Genomic DNA, 20496 nt, shown 5'->3' with positions numbered 1-20496 from the left:
TCCACCGGGTAAGTACCCGAGGTGGGGCGAGGATAGAAGGGACGCGTCTCATCAAACGTGACATCACGAGAGATGCGCATCCGACGACCAACGGGGTCCCAACAGCGATAGCCCTTATGCTCATCACTATATCCGAGAAAAACACACTCAACAGACTGAGCGGTCAGTTTGGTGCGTTCGCGAGGAGGCAGAAGGACATAGCGAGACGCAACCAAATGAACGGAGAGTAGAGTAGTCCGGAGAAACACCGCGAGAGACGCTCGAGAGGAATGCCACCCCGTAGAGCAGCGGAAGGCTGAATGTTAATGAGGTGGGCCGACGTAGAAACAGCCTCAGCCCGAAATGTGGCGGAAGAGAAGAAGCAATCATCATAGCACGGGTGGTCTCAAGAAGATGACGATGCTTACGCTCGGCGACGCCATTTTGAGCATGCGCGCCGGGACAAGAAAACTGAGCGAGGGTGCCCTCCTCAGCAAGGGCACCACGAAGGTGCTAGGAGATATACTCACCAGCAGAATCAGCACGGAACACGCGAATGTGTGAGGAATACTGAGTGCGGACCATGGCCGCAAAACGCTGATAAATAGAAAGCACCTCACTGCGAGAGTGCATGAAAAACACCCAGGTGTACCGTGAAAAATCATCAATGAATAAGATATAGTATCGATGGCCCCTTTCGAAGCGAAGGGAGCCGGACCCCAAACATCGGAATGGACTAAATCGAACGGTCGCTGAGAGACAGACACACTAGTAGGATAAGGAAGCTGAATCTGTTTGCCTAACCTACAGCCCTGACAGTGTAACGACCCATCTCCAGAGACAGACCCCAGAAGGCCACGATGAACCAAAGATGACAGGCGAGAGTCACAAAGGTGACCAAGACGATGATGCCACCTGCTGAAAAGAGCCGGTGACGGAGGCAACAACCGAAGGAGAAGCGGCAGATGGAGTGGCAGCGGAAGGAACACGAAGCCAGTCTAACTCCCAAAGCCCCGGAGACTTACGGCTACGAGGGCCAGCTCCAACCAGGGCCTGTGTGCGACAATCCTGAACCGCACAAGACTCAGCGTCAAGAATGACGCGACAACCGAGATCGGTGAGCTGGCTAGCAGAGAAAAGGTTCATCTGAAGGCGAGGAACATGAGAAACATCAGGGACAGAGAAAAAGGGAGTAGAAAGGGTGCCTCTACTAGAAACAGGAATAGAGGTACCATCAGCCGTGACAACACGGACAGGAGAAATAAGAGACCGAAGAGCAGACAGAATAGAAGACTCAGAGGTCATATGAAAGGAAGCTCCAGAATCCAGATACCACGAGGACGTACCTGAGGTGGAGGAAGTGTGGCCAACCTTGCCACAGTAGGTGCAATGAGGACGAGGGCGGAGACTCGGACCGCGAGGCTTCCGACGTGAACCGGAATCCTAAGCATCAAGCGAGCGGTGAAGCTGCGCTATCTCATGCGCAGAGAGGGGCGCGACTGGAGAGGTCGACGTATAATCAGGTGCCGACGAGGAGCTATCACCCACACGTACAGAGGCCACCAAAGGGGGCGACGGAGAGCACCACGCCGATGAAGACAGAGTCGGCAAAGCGCGGTCATAACCACGTGAAGAGGCCGCGAGAGTCGATGTAGAGCGGCAGGCCGACGTAGACGGAGTCGACGAAGCGCGGCCATAACCGCGGGAAGAGGCCGCAAAAGTCGATGTAGAGCAGCGGGCCGACGTAGACGAAGTCGGCGAAGCGCGAGCAGAGCCACATGAAGAGGCCGCAAAAGTCGATGTAGAGCGGCAGACCGAGGGAGACAAAATCGGCGAAGCGCGGCCAGAGCCGCGGGAAGAGGCCGCGAAAGTCGGTATAGAGCGGCGAGCCGACGTAGACGGAGTCGGTGAAGCGCCGGCAGAGCCGCGTAAAGAGGCCGCATACGGCGACGAAGAATGGCTAGCCGTCATACACGGAGGCAGCGGACAAATACCAAGTACCGAAGGGAGGCCCAAAGATAAGGCGGGATCAGCGGAAGAAGACATCGGATAACAACAGCAAACGACCATTTTTTTTTGCTTTTTATTTTTGTTTTTATTTTTATTTTTTTTTGAATTTTTTTTTTCTCGGATCGAAGTCAACTGGGCAAAACGGGCCGGCGTCACGGGAGCCTGGCGCTCCAATCTGGTGACGCAGCCACGCAAGGACACCAAACGGCCAGGGAGCAAATTGATGCACTAGCCCCGCGTCCCAGATCAAAGTCTCCAGGAGATCGAGCTGGGCGCCAGAGTCCTGGCGCGAGGCAGGCGGAGAGAGTCCTGGCGCGGATCGGATCGGAAGAGCAGCGGCCGGCGCGGTAGAGCAGGCAGCGCGACGGGGCCAGGCGGGGCAGGGACCGGCGCACGGAAGAGCCGGGGCAGGCGCCGATCGGGAGCGACGGGCGGCACGCGGGCCGATCTGGCCGGAGAGGGGCGGGCGAATCTGCTGGAGGTTGGAGGAGAATCGGCCGTCGGCCGGGACGAGCGGAGCAGGCAGAGATCGAGCGGGGAGAAGTACGAGGGGATGGGCGACGGACAAGCAACGTCGGCCGAGAATAGAGGATCAATTTCGCTCTGATACCATGTTAGGTTAATATGCTTGTTGTATACTGAGGGATCAGCGCACGATATATAAGATACGTATGCGGTGCTGACGTATGCAGAAAGCCCCCTAACATATGGGGAAACTACAATATACCGATATATACATCTAACAGAAAGAATGTAAACCTCGTCGCCACACGTGGTCTCTCGAGTTTGATACTACCTCCGTTTCAAGGAATAAGGCGCCCTCGTTTTACGAGCTTTTTGTTTGACCAAGAATTACTTCACAGAGATAAAAATTATTTATATAAAATTAGTATCATTAAGAAGTGCTTTTTAATACGAATCCAACGATACTAATTACATATAGTATAATCAAGATTTTGTTGCTCAATTTTTATGATCAAAGTTTGTCTTGGAATGCGCGTGCACCTTATTCTTTGAAACGGTGGTAGTATCAAGTAGCTCCAGATTCATTACAAGTTCCCTGGTGCACGCTGCAGCATTGAAATTTACGCACACCAAATCGGACTTCAGTAAAAGGAGGCCGTAACGCACCAGGCGTCGGAGGCGTCGGAGAAGGAGTGGATCCGGCGGCCTCTCTTCTCCTTGCGGCCGGCGGGGCGAGAGAGGTCCGGCTGCAAGAGATCATCCTCGCCTCGTGTCCTGCATGCTAGCCGTGCCGTCCCCGTGGAGGAGAACGTGCTCCATCTCATGGGAGCACCTACCCAGAGGATGGATGCTCTGAGTAGCGGGGTGCCGAGCGCCCTGCCTTGTTTCTCGGCGCCGGCGAGGAGAAACAGGGAAGCTGCGCTGTGATGCGCGACATTCGATTCATCGGCGACGACACTGAGGCGGCAGTGTCGCGAGTCGTTTGCTCTCGACCCTCATTTGGGTTCGTCGGACCTGCAGGAGGCAACCGGCGTCTGATCTATGGATGACGGGAAGGACATGGCCGGCGACCACAAGATCGCTCAGTAAGCTTCTTCTTCCTTCCAGTTCCACACCATACCAATGGGTTTCAGAGAATGATTTCTGAATGTTGATGATGCATATAAATTATTCAGAAAATGAATGATGGGTATACATTACTTTTGAGATGCAGTTTCCAGTTTGTCAAATAGCATATGCCTTCTTTTTTATGAACACACGCAAAATCCATACGCCCTGAACATCTTGCTTAATCACAAAATTGGTGGTGTTCTGTTAGGCTGGGACACTAGATGAGGTAGACTAAATCTAATGCCCGAGCTACAATAACAGTCAGACTCGGGCATGCTCATTTTCAGTTCCTCTACCCAATGCACAAAACACCAGTACACAGTCAAATATGCTGAGTTGCTCTGAGATTTCAAGCGTTCCGCCTCGTTTACATTCATGCTTTCTTTAGTTTACTTTCACAAGGTAGCAACAGATACTGTATCATGCTCTAAAAGTGTTGAGCGAATGTTGGTTTCAGTGGTGGACGATGCTCAACACAAGCATGTACCAGAATCATCACTACGGCATAGATCGATGTCACTAAGATTACAAGTACACACTGTTCGGTAACAAAAGGAAGAAACTCACAGAACACCCAGAGTTATGACTGTTTCATCACGTTGACACTCATGCTTTCTTTTTATCGAACAAACTAAGCTAGAGACTATAAATCTCAATCGCTGTGAAAGAAATCTTGAAGGTTAATCCGGGCCCTCAATTTTGCAACCTACTGTACCCGCAAATAAAAAAAAATTCGCGAAAACGCAAAAGCCTTGCGTTTCGATGCATTGATAGATAAAGAAGGTTATATGTACAAGTCCGAGGACGGACGAATACCACGCCGTACAACTCGACCCAAGAAAAAAAAAACAGGTCTAGGGGAGCAAAAGGCGCACACCCCGAGCCCCCGCGTCCGGCCAAAGCCGCGCTTCCGCCACGATGTCGTTGAAAAGGGAAGTCACCGAGGGCCGTGCGTTGTCAAAGACCGCCGCGTTACAGTGTTTCCAAATCCACCATGCCGTAAGCATGATAATCGACGAAGTGTCTTTGCGCAACTGGCGTGGGGTGGTCCGCACCACCAGCGACCACCACTCCGCGAAGTCGCCCTCAGCCGTGGGAGGGCCTGAAGTGGATCGGATCCACGACAGGACCTCAAACCAAACCATCCTGGAGAACGAGCAGCCTGTGAGAAGGTGGCGCATGGTCTCAGTGAACTGGTCGCAGAGCGGGCAGCTGGGGGTATGCGGCAGCCCCCGTCTAGCCAGCCTCTCCCCCGTCCAACACCTGTCAAGGCAGGCCAGCCATATAAAGAACTTCACCCTTGGCGGCGCCCATGATTTCCAGTTCAGCTTCCAGGAGCTTGAGATGATCGCACCCTGAAAGAGGGCGTCATAGCAAGATCCGGAGGAGTACTGGCCATCCGTCATCCAACGCCAAATCATCATGTCCTGTTCCACCGAAAGATGGGTGTCCCGGAGCCGGCCCCACAGCTGCACATATTGCCAAAGTGCCAGGGCGCTCGGTGCCCCCACAATATCAGCGATCCAGGTGCGATCAACTAGAGCCTGGCGTACCGTGCGCGCCTTTCTTCGGCGCTTCGGTACCAGCGCGTACACCTCAGGCGCCACCTCCTTTATGGCTTTGCCATCCAACCATCTGTCCTCCCAGAAGAGGGCGGATTCCCCGTTTCCGACCACCATGGTGGTGGAAACCGCGAAGGCATCCAGCTCCGTCTTTGGGAAGTGCATGTCCAGCCCGCGCCAAGGTCGCAGGGGGTCAGTATGCATCCTCCAAATCCACCTCACCCTTAGGCTGGTAGCGGTGCGTGCCAGATCTTGGATCCCGAGGCCCCCAAGCCGCAGAGGTCGGCAGACCCGAGCCCAATTGACATGGCAATGTCCACCATTGGCATCAGCTCTGCCGGCCCAGAGGAAGCCTCGCAGGATTTTGATGACCTGCTTCAGGACGGTTTTGTTGATACCCAACACCATCATCTGGTGCAGCGGGATTGCTGCAAGGACCGAGCGAACAAGCGTCAGGCGTCCCGCCCTTGGCATCATAGCGGCCCTCCAGGTGGGAAGTTTGTCAGCAATCCGGTCTACCAGTGGCTGGAAAGAGGCAGCCGTCAACCTCCTGATGGACAGTGGTATGCCGAGATACTTCACCGGGAACGGCGCTAGCTAACAGCCCATGAGCCCAGCAGCGCCAGTAGCCTCATCATCCGAGCAACCGATCGGGGATACCGAGCATTTGGCAAAATTGGTGTGTAACCCTGATGCGATTCCAAAGAGCTCAAGGATGCCGCGAACAGCTCGCAGCTCCATCTCATCTGGGTGGCAGAAGATCACCACATCGTCCGCATAGAAGGAGACCGATGTCGCCAAGTCCCGTCTCGCCAGACGTCTCAGGACTCCCAGCTCAATGGCCTTCACCAGAAGCTTGTTGAGCGAGTTCATAACCAGAAAAAATAGCGATGGCGACAAGGGGTCACCCTGTCTCAAACCCCTCCGATGCCAGATGGGGGGGCCTGGCTCGCCATTGAGCAACACCCTAGTACTCGCCGTAGATAGGAGGATGGACACCAACTCACGAAACCTTGGGCCAAACCCAAGTTTGCGCAGGACCTCCATGAGAAATCCCCACGAAACAGAGTCGAAGGCGCGAGCTATGTCTAGCTTGAGCATCACTCTCGGCTCCTTCTCTCGGTGGAGGAATCTAGCTGTCTGCTGGACCAACATAAAGTTGTCATGGATGCAACGTCTGCGAATGAACGCGCACTGGTTGCGATCCACCAGCGACTCCATCCGGGGGGCTAGACGGGTGGCCAGCGTCTTTGCCGCCAGCTTGGCGAAGATGTGGATGAGACTAATCGGCTGGTAGTCACCTAAAGCCGCCGCGTCAGGGCGCTTAGGCAGCAGGGTTAGAAGGGCTTGGTTAAGGCCTTGAAACCCGCGCCCACACAACGTGAACATCTTGTGAAAGGCTGCCATGAAATCACCCTTGACCACGTTCCAGCATTTCTGCAGGAACTCAGCCGTGAAACCGTCCGGCCCTGGCGCCTTACCCGTCGGCAGTCGCCGAACCACCTCCCAAATTTCATCCTCGGTGAATGCTCCCTCAAGCTCGGATAGATCCTCTGGGTGGGTACCCAAGAAATCTAAGTCCAGCGAGTATTCCCTGTCCACCGAAGTGCCGAGCAGGCCCTCAAAGTGCGAGAAAGTCGCTTCTGCCATGGCCGCATGGTCAGAGATGACCGCGCCGTCAACCTGCAGGCTGTGTATCACATTCTTCTGGCACCGGTATGCCGCATGCTGGTGGAAAAAGGCCGTGTTGGCATCCCCTTCCTCGAGCCATGCAATCTTGGCCCGTTGCCGCGCCATAGTGCGCTCTAGGGAGGCCAGACCCATGTAGGCGTGTTTGAGGTGGGCCCTGAGCCGACGTTCGTCCGGGGACAAGCGTCATGACTCCATGGCGACATCAAGCCTCATCACCACCTCCCGCGCTATCATCAGCTGCAGTTTGACACACCCCACCTTTTTGTCACTCCAGCTCAGCAGGCAGCGCGCCCTGCGTTTTAGCTTGGCGGTGAGACGCCGGAAGGGGTCTGGGTCCCCTTCGATAACCTCCTAGGCCCTCCGCACAGCCTCATCGAAACCATCGAGCTTCAGCCAAAAGCGCTCAAACTGAAATCATTTGCGCCCTGCCGACTTAGTGGTGCAATCTAGGAGGAGCGGACAGTGGTTAGCCACCACCGTTGCCAGACAGCGCAACATGCAGCTGGAATGGAGCTCCTCCCAATCAACCGTGACGAAGACCCGATCAAGCCGGACGAGGGTAGGCGTGTCCCTCTCATTGGACCAAGTGTAGCGTCGTCCATGTAGGTAGATCTCTTTGAGTTCGCAGTCATTCAGGAAGAGCCGGAATCTGCCCATCATCCTGCGGTTGAGGTTACCATTGTTTTTGTCCTCGTCGCGGTAAATCAGGTTGAAGTCTCCGCAGAGAGCCCAAGGTCTGGGGTGACTTCCGCGGACATCCCGCAACTCAGCCAGAAAGGCGACCTTGTCGGCCTCAGCCTGTGGACCGTAAACACAGGTCAACCACCACCCAGTGCCACCTCCCACCGGGGAGACCCTGGCTGTGACACTATTATTGCCATAGTGGGCGCTGTCGAGCTGCACCACCCGGCTAACCCAGGCCACAAGAATCCCACCCCGAGTATCAGACGCCGGCAAGCAGAAATAATCATCAAAATCCGCGCCAAGCGCTTCCATAACGATAGCATGGGTTACAACAGATAGTTTCGTCTCCTGGAGACACACGATAGACGCACCCGTAGTACACACTACACTCCTAACAGCGGAACGCCTTGCGCGATCATTGAGGCCTCGCACATTGGCCACCATCACCCTAGGTTCGTACAACATTGGAACGAATAGAAGCACCCGTGGAACACCCGTGGGGGTCAAGCCTCAATGAGGCGATCACCCGTCATCCCCAGCATCGGTGGGGAGCAGCCTCTGATCGTCAAAAGCGACCACCCGTAGAACTCTGCGATCGCCTCAATCATGTCATCTGTCAGGGGTAGCTCATACATCTTGTGATACGCCTCTAGGGCGGCCGCCGACGGCGCCTCATCCCCTTTGAGAAGACCGAGCTTGTGCATCAGGTTCCGAACAGCCTTCATCTCCGCATTGAGGCCACCAGTTTGCCCTGCGATCCTCGAGCTGCGACGAGGTTGGAAGTTGAGCTCCACGAGCCTTCGTCGGACAGCCGGGGTCTGCAAGAGAGCGTCCGAGCGCGATTTCGCGGCTGTGAGGAACTCCCCAAGGGTCCTGGGCCTCGCCATGCAAACCTGCTGACGAGGGATAGGTGGCTGTCGTGCTCTGCTGAACACCACGGGTGGCGAAGCAAAGCGGCACACCGTCGGAGTCGCGACAGGTGGCGAAGGGACCAGACTCGCTACGTGGGTGGCACGAGCAGGGGGTGTCTCCAACACAATCTCTTCATCCACCTGTTCACCATCAGACTCGTCCCCGACAGCAACATGCGCCTCCGTAGAGTCAGCAATGGGCGAGACCAACTGGATTACAGGGGATAGGTTTGCGACCTCAGACCCAACCATAGCAACATCATCATACGCCTCACAGGGGACAGCAACTGGCGTGGCAGCATCCGGTAGCAGTGGCGTGGCAACAACATATAGCAGCGGCGTGGATTCCATGTTTGAAGGGGGAGGCTGAGGCTCTTCCCGCGCTTGCACCATCAACTGGGCCCCAACGTCCACCTGGAACAGGCCCGAAAGGCTAGAGGCCCGTCCGGACAGCTGCAGCAAGGGACAGCCCGCAAGTGGGCTTGGGCCAGCAGGGGAGCCCAGCATGGAGCCCAACATGGCGTCAGCGGACAGGGACGTGGGCGTCGCTTCCACCACGCAACGTGCTGGCTCCTCCACGCTGGCGTTCCCAGTCTCCTGGGCGGGACAAGGCGCCACCTGCTGGGGCTCTTGGCGTGCAGCGAGAGCAGCCTCCGGCAGGACCACGACGGAGCCGACCCGCAGCCCCGCTCCCATGTGCAGCGCATGGACGGGCGCCTCCACTGGTACGTCGCCGCGCGCAGACCCCACCGAGGCGCCGCCACTTTTGACCGCAGCGCAGGCCTCCAACGGCTCGTAGCTAGCAGCATCCGAAGGAGAAGCGCTGTCAGCGGCTTCGTCCTGGTCAGCAATGTCGGCGCCCATGACGGCAGCCGCTGCTTTGGCGCGCAGCGCCCTGATCTTGCGGCCCCCACGGTACCGCTTTCTCTTTTCCTTCTGTCGTGTTGTAGCTTGGTCACGGTCGCCAACGACGGCGCCGGACGACAGCGCCTGGCTTGACGACGGAGCAGCGCCGCCGCCGCCGGAGCCAGGAAGCACGTCCGGCATGCCCCGCGTGTAATGGTACTGCCGGCGCGTCGGCCAGACGTCCGTCCTCCCACCGTCGCCACCACCAGCCGCGGCGCCACCCGGCGTTGGCCGACGGAAGTCGACCGTCGTTGTGACATGGACGAGCAACGGATAGACCAACGTGTTAATGTGGGGCGGGACGATGGCCTGCGACGGCGCCGTCATGTCGGACAGCGAGGGCGGCTCGTCGGGCTCGACAACGTGCAGGTCCACCTCTCTGGGGATCGCCGCGGGGTCAAGGCACCACGCCGTGATGCGCATGACCCCCATGTCTGCACGGCTCCGCGTCAGAGGGTAAAGCCGCTCGACCCACGCCGCCGGCGCGAGGATCGCTTCCGCCGTCGCTAGACTCCAAGCGTTGGCGGGCACCCCTTCGACCTCCACCTCGGTGTGGACGCAGAAGCCGCCGGAGGCGGCGTGCGTCGCGACCACGGACGGAGCAGGAGCCGGAAGTCCGGCGAGGCGAGGACGCCGTCGCCAAGCACCCGATCTCTGTCTTCCCGCGCGGCAAAGTAGACGAGGAAGTCCTCCGGCCGGTGGCAGTGGACGGAGAAACTCCCCGGTGCCAGGCCGTGCACGTCCTCCAGGGCCATGGCAACCTCCTCCGTTGTGACAGTCCGGCGCACGCCAACGATGACTGCCAGTAGGGCCTTGGCCAGAGCTTCTTCCGCCTCGTCCATCTCCGGCGTGCGAGGCAGCACGCAGACCGCACGCGCCGGACGCCGCGCGAGCTCGCCGCCCACCGCCGGAGCACGCAGCCCGAGAGGAGCCACCTGCTCCTCTGCGCTCCTGCGTGGCCGGACATCCTCAGCGACTCGCCGAGCCGCCGGCAGCACAGGAGCCATGGCGCGGTCACCGGCCCTAGGCAAGGCACGGTCAGCACGCACCGGAACCGGAGCCATCGTGCGGGCAGCCCCGGCGTCCAGCCCATCCCGGCGCCCAAAGGCAGCCTCTTGGTTCGCACGTGGTGGCACAGCTGCGCCGCGGCGAGGCCCAGCTCCGGACCTACCCATGGTCTCCACACGGCGCACCACCCTCCTCTCGCCACCAACGTCACGCGGCACAGGCGCCACCTCACGGTGTCGCACCACGGCAGCCTGTCGGATCTCCGGCGCACGCGCACGGACAGCGACGGCGCCCTCACCCATCCGGCGGCCTCTCCCGTCGTCGTTGATGCGCTTCCGCGCAGGCTCCTCGCCACCAGGCGGTGATGCTGGCCGTGGCGGGCGCGGGAGCGAGCACTCCCTCGCCATATGGCCAGCCTCGCCGCAGCGGAGGCACACCGGCCCCGTGGTGCAGTCGACGGCGCGGTGCCCTGGCTGGGTGCAGAGCAGGCAGAGCCCGTCGAAGTCGGCGTAGGCACCGGCGTCGCGCACTGGGCGCGCCGCCCTCGCCGCCACCCGCTTGCCGCCGCGACGCCCACGAGCGCGCTTGCGCGTGACGTGCGCAGGCTCCTCCCATGGAGCTTCCTCCTCGTCGTCGATCTGATCCTCGGAATCGTCCAGTTCATCAATGGCCATGCTCGCCTCCTCCCGGCGGACCAGGGACCTCACCTCGCGGCGCGCATGGGAAGACTCCGACGCCTCGGTGCGCCCCGCGTCGCCCCCACTGGCCAGCACGTCGCGGAAGGAACGCGGAGTGTCCTCCGAGTCCGAACCACGGCCGCCACGCCAGCAATCCGCACGGCCGCGAGGGCTCGCCGTCGGTGATGGTGTTGGGGAGAGGGTGGGGGTGGGGGACTGGTCAGCCATGGGCGGCCGGCGACGCTCACGCGCACGCCCGCAGCACTCCTCGCTGCGCTCGCAACCTATTGTGTGCGTATAACCTGTCTAGGTCACTAGTCCTAGTAAATTTCCTGAATAATAAAAATTCTTTGATTAGCTTGGGTTCTACTAGTAGTTCATATGAACAATAAGCGTATACATGAAGCAAATGCCACGTTCCGACCAATTTCCAAGTGTGATGCACTGGCTGGTACTGCAAACAAATCCCCAGTTACTTGTGTCGATCTTCTCATTAGCAGTGGCTAAATACACCACTGCATTGTGCCTCCTAACAATCCCACACACTACTCCTCTACAAGCAAGGTCGTTGAGGCCGCGGCCATTCCAGATAAGAAGGTTGCGACTCATTGGGGTTACAATTTCGACCTGATGCAAACTGACAACAGAACAACGGCTTACTAGACTGGGGTTATCATCTTGGCAGGGGCGGGCGGCTTGGCTGGAGCTCGCTCCCTTCTTGCGAGCGGACTTTGCCAGGTTGGAGGGGGCTCCGATCTGCTCCGGTGAGAGGAGGGGGCTGTCGAAGGCGGCGGAGTACTTGCCCAGGACCTTCGTCATCCGATTCCTCTCCCTTTTCAGCTTTGGCCAGGTGCATGGTGGTGTTCCCCCCTCCGTGACTGCGTGCTTGCCATTCTGTACACGGTGGCTCCTCCTTGTTGGGCTGGCTTCCACCGCCAGATACCTCTTCCAGGAGAGGAATGTTGACGACCTGAAACCGGAGTGTCGGGCTAGAATTCGCCAACAAGCGCGGGTGTCGCGTGCATCTCCAGACCTCTGGGGCCGTCATCTGACTAACGGCGACAGCGAGGGCGCCGTCAATGCAAGCATTGATGTGCGATATACACTGTCTAGCTCAACCAGCTCTAGAAAAAATCTGCAAAGTAAATAATGCCAGTTCTTTCATTAGCCGGTACTGCAAAGGAATTCCCAGATTACTATGTCGATCGTTACAATGTTAGTTGCTATTATCACTAGATGTACTCTAGAAACCAGAAAATTTCATCCATTTTTTACTGCTCTACTATTCAAAACGAAGTGGTGTTTAACGAAACGAAAATTGCAAGGCAAAATAGATTAATATGTAGACATTTGTGCATGAAAAAACACTGTAGTAAATGCAAGACAGAGTAAATTCTAATATGAGAAAAGGAGAAAGAGTACGTAAAAATAAAATAAGCTTCATACTAGAGCCAGCTTTGGTAGGACACGTACCTTATCTTTTATGTGAGCCAGCTTCATCATGTTCTCCTCTAATTCGCACCACTGCTTTAGGTCAGGGCAATCATAAATTCCTAGTTTTTGGAGGTTGGTGAGTTGTTCTATGCCCTCAGGCAAACACTTGATACCCTTACAAACCCAGATTTCAAGAGTCACGAGAGAGCTGGGCAGGAGACATACCCTTTCACCCAACTGATTTAATTCAGGGCAGTTACTAATTTTTAGTCTCTGGAGTCCAGTGAGTTGTTGTATGCTTTCTGGCAAAGAACACAAGACAGCACAGTCCCACAGGAAAAGATCTTCGAGGGAGGTTAATTCTCCTAACCAGTGCGGCAGTGATGCCATGTTGCTGCAACCCCACAGATGTAGCTTTTTGAGTTGCCAGTTGTTCTCGTTCAGCCATTTTGGCAGCTCTTCCAAGTATTTGTCTTCTAGTGTTAGAGTCTTCAGAGAGGAGAGATGTTGGATGACCTCTGGTGAGCCGGTCAGATCGACTGAGCTTTTAATATGCAAATCAGTGAGGCAAGGGAAGTGCTGAAGCAACCTCCACTGATGAAGAGGTACCTTGCAGTTTTCAACTCTCAGCATAGTAGTTACGGCAGAAAAAGAGGAGGTGGCATTGGTGTGTGGTCCAGTACAGTACTCTTCCCATGATGACAACACGTTATCACTGTTTGATATCCACCACTCTCTAGCTTTAGGTGGAAGCGGTTTAATCCTTAACGTGGGGCAATCATGAATTTCTAACTTTTCAAGCACGTGATCCTCACCACTGGAGTGTGACGTGGTCCACTCTTCCATGATGATAGCATCTCTGAGAACCAGACGCTTTAGGTTTGGCAGTTGGTCCAGTGCTAGCCAGGCTGGAAAGCTGACACCGCTGTAACCACATATCTCCAACATCTTCAATGTGCTCGGTGGAACAAGATTTTCCATCAAAATTTTGTGATCCACAAATCTCTCAGCATCCGGAGTCCACTCTAGTTTCAAGTACTTAAGATTTTTCTTCCCCATCAAATTTATACGCTGGGCCTCTTCTACTGACTTCACATTTTCAAGTCCAGTCAAGTCGAGGTCCACAGGATCCATGTGTTGTAGCAGGACGAGGTTGCTGCTAGAGTGGCCATCACCAGGCTGCACCACAAAGTGTGGTAACGATACTGCATTGCTACCAACCTGAGGGGCTTTGAAGATTCCCGAACCATTTATATCAAGAAACTTCAAACTATCCATTGTACCTATACTACCTGGTATCTTTTGAAGACGAATGCATCCCGCGAGGTTCAATGTATGCAGCTTTCTCAGGTTACAAATACTTTCAGGTATACTTCTTATACGATTATTAGACAAGTCCAAATGCTCCAGATTGGAAAGATAACTGCATATATAGTTGATGATACTGTCTATGATATCTTCATTCCTATTCATCAGCCAAGACACATTCAAATACCTGAGTTTGGTCACATTTTCTGGCAGCAACTTGGTAGGTGTACGATGTAAATTCAAATGTTGCAGATTGGACAGACCAGCCAAAGCTTCATCTAGACAATCAATACCATGACAGTTTGATAGATCAAGATGCACCAAACTTTTTAGACTAGGAAATGACCTCGGCAATTCTGACATTCTCTCACAACCTGACAAGCTTAAGTACTTGAGTTGAATGAATCTTCCCAAAGCTTCGGGGAGCTTTCGAAGATCACACTTCTCTGAAGATAAGTTCAGATACTCAAGTTTGTTCAGGGTGCCCAAAACTTCTGCTTCCTGGCAACTTTCAAGATATGAGCTGAATGATAAGTTCAAATACTCTAGTTCGGATAGGGCGCCCAGAGCTTCTGGCATCTCTCCAATTTTTTTGCAGTGAGATAAGTTCAAATATTTCAGTTTTGTGAGGCTGCCCAAGAACTCTGATATACCTCCAATACAAGAGCAATTTGACAAATTAAGATGCACTAATTCTTTTAGCCTCCCAAATGATTCTGGCAACTTTTCAATTTCTGAACAACCTGACAAATCAAGATATGCCAGACCTTCAATTTCTCCAATGGATTCTGGCAAAGCCAAGATTCTAGAAGACCCATGAAGGTTGAGGTACATTAACTTTGAGAGCGTGCTTGATATCATTCGGAATGACCGCATCTTGGACTCTAGGAGCATTAAGATACCTCGACTGCTTCAATACACCAATAGAATCCGGCAACTTATGTATGATGCACTCGCTTAAGTCAAGGACGCGCAAGGACTTGGCGGATGAAAATGCAACACAATGAAGTTCAGTTTTGTCACAGTCCATAAAACGCAAGTGCCCTTATCTTGGATGACTCCAAGTCCAATGGCTTAGTACAATCATCAAGCAATGCATAATGGTACCAGACTTCCCTTAGTGTTCCTACCTTTGCCGAGCGACAAGGATTTCATCGTCCATTACTAATCTTGCTAAGTCATGTACCGGATCATGCATGGTGAACAATGTAATATCTTCATCATACAGCTTTGATAGTCTGCAGGGAAAATCATTTTACGGAGTCAGATTTTGGGGTTTCTTATATTTAAGCTAATTTATGAATGAAATTCATTATTGAATAGTAAATTCTACTTGTGCTTCTCTCTTGTTTCCCAAGTGTAGATTTTTTCGCTGAACTGTAAACTGTAAAATTAGATAAGTATGTGCTTAAGTGTCGCGGCCGAACATAATTCATTTCTCGGACAAGTGCAAAGCAGTTTCGGATGTTGTGATGGTGTTTCTCAATGCATGGCAGTCAATTAACATCATATTGAAATAATAACAGAGTTCCAAAATTATGAGAACTCCTAAGAAACCAAAGAAGAAAAAGTAATCATACGATGAAAGAAGTCTAGAAAACTCATAATAATTTATGTAGACTAGAGAAAATTCATCAGAATTTCCAGAAAAGTGTGAAGGCATAAAAAGCAACACAAAAATTTATATGTCAGATTCCTAATGCTGGTTAGACTTGTATGCAGAAACCTTCGCTATACCATCATGAAAGAAATCTACATAGTTTGGACAGTTCCGAAGCAAATTATATGATTTATTATTTTAGGGTAGGAATAGTTAATTGATCAGAAATTGTATTTTTCGTTGTAATATTATACTAGATCAAGCCACTCGTGTTTTGACTATAGTTTAAAATCCGGACCGGATCGCCGATCAGAGCGGAATATTGTTTCTTAAGCTCTAAATATTGTTCCTCCGCTGGTTCAGGGCAATCTCAAGTGCTTGTTTGGATATAAAGTTTTTGCGCTAGATTTTAGGAAAACTCGTTTCGGAAGATTTCTCGAAAACCAGTATTACTAATTACTCGGTTCTTAAGAATAAGTAGATGAAAAATCCTGTTTGGAAATTTTGTTGAGAAACAATGGGGGTAGCTGTAATTAGTTTCCTATAACCGCGTTTTCAGAAGAACGATGAATATGGATTTCCCAAAATTCTAATTGCTTGGATTGTGGAAACCATTTTTTCCTTATCCCTGTTTTGAATGCCTCATCCAAAAGAGAATTTTTTTGTCAGTTGCCTGGGACTAAGGTAGGCCAGTTGTGTTGAAACACTGTATCCAAACAAGGCCTAAGTGGCACTAGTGTGTAAGTGGCAGTATGTGGGTGTCAATTTCATGTATGATTGGTCTCAAATTCTAAATAATCCTAGTGGCATATAATATGTGGATTTGGTATTTCATATATACCAATAGAATTGGATTACTAATCCCACAAATGGACTTATGCTACTCCGTCAGCTTAGAAAAGTCATCTGAAGTGATGATCACATCCATCTGGTTGTAGCCTAGGTTCAGTAAAATCTGTTTCCAAAGAGTGCTTATGTCAGTGGCCAGAGCTCTGGTATCCGATAAGGAACCAGTTATGTTTTTGTGGCCAAAACTAATCCAAAGTAATAGTATACTGAATAAATCCACACAGTTGTGATGATCAGTTCATATTACTTCCCTAAAAATTAACAGCACAGTATTATATATTTATCCTTGTATATCGAAAATTTTAGTTATGAAAGTATGCTATGCGGATATGCAATTCTCTTTTTGTAGAATAATGTTTTTTCGTACGGATTTTCTGGAAAAGTTTGGTCATGAAAGTTTAGTAATGAAAGTACGCTATGTGGGCACAACTTGGTTCTAGGGAAAGTTTAGAATTTTCACGGCATTCACTTGCACTTAGGGATTTCAAACCCGGCACATGTGTGAGTGTGGTAGTATGTGAAAGTAAACTATGTGGGCAACAACTTAGTTTCTAGGGGAAGTTAAGATTTTTTCACTCCATTCACTTGCACTTAGGGATTTCTAAACCGACGCATGTGTGAGTGTGGTAGTATGTGTGCATGAAACTGTTCTGTTTTAATATTTACTATTGTAGTATCAAATTCTAAATAGCCACAATGCTCTATAATATGTGGATTTTGGTAATTGGATTATTAATCCCACAAGAATGCAACACTCCAAATTGGCGTGTTGCAAGCATGCATTTTAGTTCAAACTTTTGCTATGCATCTTTCAGTATTATGGCATGTTTCGTCTTTATAGGAAAAATGTGCATTTGTTAGTGTCCTACGTAAGTGAATAATAATAAAAACTTTCCCTTGAAATATATGTATATTCATCGAGGGCTTGGCTTGCCCAAGGAGTGAGAACCCTTCAGGATTTCTAGTGAATTGCCCAAGGTAACCCTATCTTTATTGGATTTTACTTTTGGAAGCAGGAATGTTGGCCGCCACTTATTTATTTATATGCTAGTAAAAGATACAATCAGATAAAAAATTTGCAAGAAATATAATAAAACATTTGCACATAAAAAATCAAATATAAATTTTGTAACCTACATTTAAAATAAATGTAAGAAAAAACAGAGGGTTAACTTTTCGTACCAAGAGATCATGCTATACACAGGAAGTGGAAGTAAGAGACTTGTTTATCATACGTTATATGAGGATGCAAACTTTAGACCTCGTGTTTGGCATTTCGTTTTGCTCCTAGCAATCACTACTTGATATGTTTTTTCTTGATTTTGAGCATGCCGCAATAGAATTAGTAGTTGAATATTGTGGGGTTGTACTAGGAGCTAGTGCAATAATGTACAAGTGGGTGTTCTATGTGTATCAATTTATGAAATGTTTAAGAACTTATTTGGAAAAGTTCTGTTTTGTAAGTTACACCTCTGTATATGTTATACTATCATCTCAATATCTTGCATCTTGTGTACTTAAAAAATATGCACTACAGACTTAAGTGACCTTGCAGTAGTTTGAAGAACGTAAAATACATTCAATCACATAAGGTATACAGTATAAACTCACCGATGGTGACTTGGAATGTTCAAGGAAAGAGAGTCCCAAAAGTTGACTAATGTATATTTCACCAAGCTCCCACGTACAGAACCCAAGAGAAACCCATTGGAGAATAAGATCATCTTTTGCTATCTTGTGACCTTTTGGAAATATTGCACAGTAAGCAAAGCACAGCTTCAGATATGAAGGCATAAAACTATAGCTCAACTTCAGAGATGCAAGCACTTGCGAAGAAGTTGGATCTATTGAAGAAGATGCATTCCAGATATTACTATCCCTCACTGATTCCCATTCACTTGGTTTCATAGATTGCATCATGTGTCCAAGAGAGATAGCTGCTAAAGCCACACCACAACACTTCATTGCGATGACCTTACCTATCTCCTCTAATTGTTCTTTGTCATCTCTAGATTCAAATGCACTTTTTGCTTTATTATAGACCAGCACATTTCATCAGTCAATGGTTCTAATTTGTATGGTTGGATGGTACAGATATTTTCTGCAATGGCATCATCACGTGTGGTTACTATGACTACCACGTTACTGCCCTTCCCAATCTGCAGCATATCGATTAGACTCTTCAGCTGATATTTCTCACCCTCCCAGAGGTCATCTAGAACAATAAGAACCTTCTTGTCAGCAAGGAGCTTTTGAAGACAATTGTGTATCATCTGCATTGTACTGTACTCACTCTCCTTCACTTCCATTGATAGTTGTGATATTATAGAATTGCCAATCTTCTTCAAATCAAATATCTGTGACACATAAACCCACACCTGAGAGTATTCTTTGAATATAGAATTATTGTAAACCATTTTTGCCAAGGTTGACTTTCCAAGGCCTCCAATTCCACATATGGGAAGGATAGTGATCTCCTTTTGCATATTCTCAGATAAAGAAGCCAATATTTCCTCTTCCGCCTTGGTCCTCCCAACAACCTGTGTCTCCATGATTGACGTGGTTTCCCGTATATCGGTAACCTTTGGCTCATTACCATTAGTGTCTTCCCATAATCTGAATTTCTTGTGTTGATCGGTTATCACCTCCAGATCCTCCCTCATCGTCTCCATCTTGTTGGCCATTGTAATCTTGGGACCAACTAGGAGACACGGGATCATAATTGCCAAATATTTTTTGAATGAAAACTGCAAGACAATTGATTTGTTACTACAGTGAGAAATGACCAGCTTTATAGTTCTATACTACAAAGGCATTTGGCACAACTGGATTTTCTAAAAAACATCAAGTTTCTATAAGACCAAATCTTCTTTCATATTTTTGAAAGATTCCGAATGTATGACCATGACAAAACTATAGGAAAACTAAGCTCAGACATGAAAAGTCTTGCAACATTTAGAAAAGTTAAATCATATCAAAAACAATTCTAACTTGTCTATTTAATTAGCTCTAGCAAGTTTCTATAGAAAGAAGTGATCAATGACGATAGTTGGAAGAACAAGGTAGAACAAACAGGCCGGTGGCCTGCAGCGCACACATACCTTCCGTGGAGACGGCTGAGTGATTGGTTCTGTCTCGGCCTCGAAGTCATCAATCATGTCCGAGATGGCGTACATGGCGTCCTTGAGCCGCTTCAGCCACAGAAGCGTCGGTTCATCAGTGATGGACCGCCTCTCGGCGACCTTGAGCAAGGCCTCGACAGATTCCAGAGCCATTTTCATCTTCCTCAAATCCTTGTCGAAGTTCTTCTGCAGGGTGATCTGACCTCCGATGGCCGAACCAATCTGGTCGCTCACCACCTTGAGGATGGCAGCGGCAAGCATGCCACCGAGCTCCGCCATTGCCGCCGCTGCTCAAGGTTGGGGGAGGGGGCTGGGAGCAAGAGCGGTGAAGGTAGACACTCCAGCTTCAGATCTGATCTAAGTAAAGCCTGGGCGTATGACTGTGGCACCGTGCTCAACTGTTCCAGGTCAACTCTACACCAAGTCTTTGTTTTTCCGCGTATCACTGTGGCACCGTGCTAATTAAATACGACCACATGTAAGCCAGTTTTTGCAACAGCAAAAAAATCACTTTTTTCACTTCCAAAAATTCAGGAAAAGAATATGAGTACATATTTAGGTGTCTACCATACACGTATGAAAGTATAAAGATATGTTTCCAGATGCGGCCTACACAAAAATGAAAAATATGGAGAAAAATAATAAAACTTCAATGCCTACTTAAACCCGCATTTTTTATTTGTGTACCCTAAAATATGATGTAGTTTTAGGGAATCTCCAATGAGGCGACGCAAAACGGACGTTTAAATTGTTCGCGATGCGTCGGCCGAAATAGTTGAAAATGACCGCGCGTCCCTTCATGCGTCGGGGCATCCCCTAGCGGCATGACGCCCCACTTTTTTGGTTCGCATCGTTTAAAAATAATTTACATAGTGGTAAAAAGAAAATATACAATATAAAAACTAAAAGCCCTAGCCTCAAGTCTGGTACCTGCAGCGCCTGTTTTATTATGCATATTCTCTGAAAGAATGATTATGCTATGGCAAGGCAGCTGGTGGGTGTTTTCTGTGTTGCACAGGCTGCACTAAGCCTGGAAAACATGGATTACTCATATCACGAATTTGAGCTCAGTTTCCAAAGTAACTGAAGCAACTGCATGTATGTCATCATGCTAACCTCAGTTCATGTACCAAAATAATTATCTGCCCAGATGACAGCATAACACAAAGCCCTAATACT

The 20496-nt window shown here is 50.5% G+C and overlaps 1 pseudogene; it reads right to left on the bottom strand.

Moving 5' to 3' along the window:
• Nucleotides 1–11373: 11373 nt before the first annotated feature.
• Nucleotides 11374–19596, bottom strand: LOC124648139 (annotated as a pseudogene).
• Nucleotides 19597–20496: the final 900 nt, after the last annotated feature.

The sequence above is a fragment of the Lolium rigidum genome, chromosome 4, assembly GCF_022539505.1.
Source record: "Lolium rigidum isolate FL_2022 chromosome 4, APGP_CSIRO_Lrig_0.1, whole genome shotgun sequence".
NCBI lineage: Eukaryota > Viridiplantae > Streptophyta > Magnoliopsida > Poales > Poaceae > Lolium > Lolium rigidum.
This window is presented reverse-complemented; position numbering and strand designations above follow the sequence as displayed.